We start from the raw sequence: 3793 nt of genomic DNA on the forward strand, positions 1-3793 counted from the left end.
ACTCTGGCGTCTCGGGGTGACCCTCCTCCTACTTGTGGATCCATGTAACATTTTCACTTTTTTTAATTTAAAGTTTTACCTTCGAAAAAAAAAACTCTAGGTCCTCATTGGATCATCGGAGACCTTACTTTAAAAGTTCTACATCTTTAAGTTCTAACTTAGCTTTAAAATCTTTAAAAATAAAAATAAAAAATCTTTAAAGGTTAAAGCCCCAAATGATAAATTCCTTCCATAAAGTTTTAACTAACAAAAATGACAACTTTAGTCTATTACGTGAAGTTTAAAGGGGTGAACCAAATTCTCAAAATGAAAAGGTGGGTAACACAAATTTCAAAATGAAAAGGTGACTCTTGGGATTTGTGGAGCCTCTAAGGCTTTATCATTTGACATGCAAAGTTGTCAACGTTTCATGCGCATCTCATCTCGCAACCCAAAATCTTTTTCTTGATATATGAGAGTTCATTTCATATTTTAAAACTCAAGACATGCCCATCATTAGATTTACACAATTCATTTCAATGAGTATCCACTATCTTATTTCAACCAATCAACATTTTTGACATGTCAAAAAATGCTTAAAAATATAACTCAACCTTTTTCCTATTTTAGTCAGCAAAAAGAGAAGTGGTCTCTATAGCCTTTGCCCTTTGGGGAGGCCAAAAACCCAAGCCCAAGCTATTAGCGATATCGCTATTGCTTGGGCTTGGGTTTTTTTTTTCTTTTTTTCCTAAAGCATCCCCTTCCCCCCCACTCTTTCCCTCTTTGAAAGAAGAAAAAAAAAGAAGGCATTCCCCTCCCTCCCCTCTCTCCCTCTCACAATTTCTTACCCCCCCTCCCCCCCCCATCTCTCTCTCTCTCTCTCTCTCTCTCTCTCTCTCTCTCTCTCTCCCCCCCCCCCTTGCCACATCTCGCTCTCTCTCAACCGTAGCCTCTGTTGGTACTCCTCTAACTTTGTTAGCCTCAATCTCTATTGATGTGATGATGTGCGCATATGTCCAATAACACATCGTAATCCATGGGATAGATGAGTGTTCATGTAGGCGCTTCCCCCCCCCCCCCCCCCCCCTCTCTCTCTCTCTCTCTCTCTCTCTCTCTCTCTCTCTCTCTCCCTCCATATCTTCTGTGTGTGTGTGTGTGTGTGTGTGTGTGTTTGTGCCACATCTCGATCTCTCTCAACCCTAACCTCTGATGGTACTCTCTAAATCTTCTAGCTGCAATCTCTAACTGATGTGATGATGTGTGCATCTTTTGAATAACACATCGTAATCCATAGGATAGATGAATGTTCATGTAGGCAGGCCTGATCACAAAACCATCCCATGTAAGCTCAAGGAGATGCTCTCTGTAGAAAGCCATCTTTGTGCCAAGCACACATATAGGCTATATCCATGTCCTCCTAGTGTCTAACTGAATCAAGTCGTGTCTAATGAGCTGCGTGATCTCGGTTTGTGTGACAGAAAAGGAGGGTGTGTCTAGTGTATGATTGGAAAGGGGGTAATCTATCCATGTCACACACACACACACACACACACACACACACACACACACACACACAGAGAGAGAGAGAGAGAGAGGGGGGGGAATACAGGGGGAGAGAGGGATGACAGGGGATGGACACACACACACACACACAAAAAGGGAGAGAGAGAGAGAGAGAGAGAGAGAGAGAGAGAGAGAGAGGCACGAGTATAGAGTGATAGGAAAAGAGAGAGGAAGAAGGGAGTGGAGGACCTTGTGGAAGGGAGGCGCGTTGTTGGAGGACAAGATGGAGGAAGGGAAGGCAATTATAGGAGTAGATGCAGAGAGGGGTGGAGGATGTTGCAGGAGGAGGTTGAGGAGGAGAAGAAGGCACATGGGCGGCGAGAGGAGGAAGGGGAGGGTGGGACGACGGTCCTAAAAAAAACAAGCTCGCTTCAAAACTTGCTCCGTTGAGCTTGCTCGAAGACCTAATTCACATGGCAGGGTCTTCTCGTTGGAATGTCAACACAATATCACCCATTTTTCTTTGTAGCTCTATGTGGCACTATGGAAGAGTGCACTCACCCATTGTGCACAGTAAAGATTTTAGAAATTTCCAAGTGTTGGGCACTCAGAATTGCATACACAGAGCCGGAAGGTGGGTTCACTATTTTAAACTTAAATCCACTTGTCATGAGATAAGTCCCTTAACATGATTTTTTTCTTCAGAAAAACCAATGCTGACAAAAGTTCTCTCCTGCTTGAACTTGACGAGGATAATTCAGAATTGTTTGAACTTGACGCGATTAACATAGAGCTACCTGAGGGTTTTTCAGCATGGCAAGGCTGTTGTAAAAAGTGGGGATAGAGTGGAGGACCCCGAGGCTGAACCCTTCATGGTTGAGAACCATGGCAAGGAAACCATTGGACATGACTTCAGCAAGCTCTCAACCGACAACGAGGACGGTAATGAAGTGCATATATGTAGTGTTTCATTTTTGTTCGAGCAGATTTTGGTTTTTTTCCCCTAAACGTTATTGTGATCCCAGAATTGAAAATCACGGATAAAGTGGAGGACGTAGAGGATGTGGAGACATTACGAGTAATTGCAGATACCGTGAGAAAAAAACGCAAGCGAGAGCAGGAGGAAGGAGTGCATCATCCAGATCCAAAGAAAAGTACTAATCAAGACCCCCCCAAAACCCGCGCACATCGGAAACGTTAAGTTCCATGTGCTTTTTGTGCTATTTACTTATTTTGAATATAAGATATATATTTTTGTCTCATGGTGTCAATCTTCACTACAATTTATTGGGTGTGATTTTTTGGGCGTTGTAGTAAAAATACAAGTGATTGGTAATGTTGGGCATCGGCATTGTGCTCAAGAAGACCTCGGGCACTTTGATCGGGAGACACCCCTAGTAACTCAATTTTGTGTCCCTCACCTTTTGGAGGATAATAGGCCTACCTTGATCATTAATATTAATGATCTGCTTATTTTCACTCACGACAAGAGAGAGGGACCAAGCCCGCCTAACGTGGACATACTACACTTTTGGAAGGTGAAGCAAGACAATAATCTGAACCACTATGTGCACCATTTTGCAGAGTGGTTTGTTCTTGAGGCTAGCCAAATTGTTGAAGTGTACATCTGGAACACAAGCCGCTACCGAGACCTAGATAAGAGGTTAGAATTGTGCTTGCCTCAGGCCCGCATGTGCTTGAATGGGTGGATTGCAAAGGAGGCGTACAGTAGAAGATCATGGCTTGACGAGCAAGGGGAACATATACTCTTTCTAGTCTTGGGCACTTTTTGGAAAGAGTTTCCACAATTCAACAAAGATAACAAATGTGAGCTTGCTTGATTGCCTCGTCAAGTGTCTTGGGATCCTTACTTTCAACTTTTGTTGGGATTTCAAGATTAAGACCTCGCAAAAACCCACATACTTGCTGAAAACTATCTAGGCCATCAAGCTTGAGGATTATATCTTGATATAAAGAGATTTACTTGGTTAGTCAATGATTTTTTTGCTTACTCTTATCCTAGGCTTTCCACTTTCTTTGCTTGTCATTAGAAGGAAGAAACTCTTTCCAAAAAATTGCTTCAAACTTTGCCCAATTTTTTGACCAAGTAGGGGTTTTGTATACCATCCACCACTCATAGGCCTTGCCTTCAGTGATAGACTAGTTTGTAAATCCTTGACTTCATCCTTAACTTAATGCATGCGATGAATATCAGCCCACTTGCTGAGAAAAGTATTTACCGTGTCTTTGTTACGGTCTTTCTATTCACCTCAAAAGTTGGGTGGTTTCATGATTTTAAGCAATTCAAAAT

General features: G+C 42.5%; 1 pseudogene; it reads left to right on the forward strand.

Annotated features, from left to right (window-relative positions):
• Positions 1-2170: 2170 nt before the first annotated feature.
• On the forward strand, positions 2171-3323 carry LOC147435808 (uncharacterized; annotated as a pseudogene).
• Positions 3324-3793: the final 470 nt, after the last annotated feature.

The sequence above is a fragment of the Adiantum capillus-veneris genome, chromosome 18, assembly GCF_014529385.1.
Source record: "Adiantum capillus-veneris isolate H3 chromosome 18, ASM1452938v2, whole genome shotgun sequence".
Taxonomy (NCBI): Eukaryota; Viridiplantae; Streptophyta; class Polypodiopsida; order Polypodiales; family Pteridaceae; genus Adiantum; species Adiantum capillus-veneris.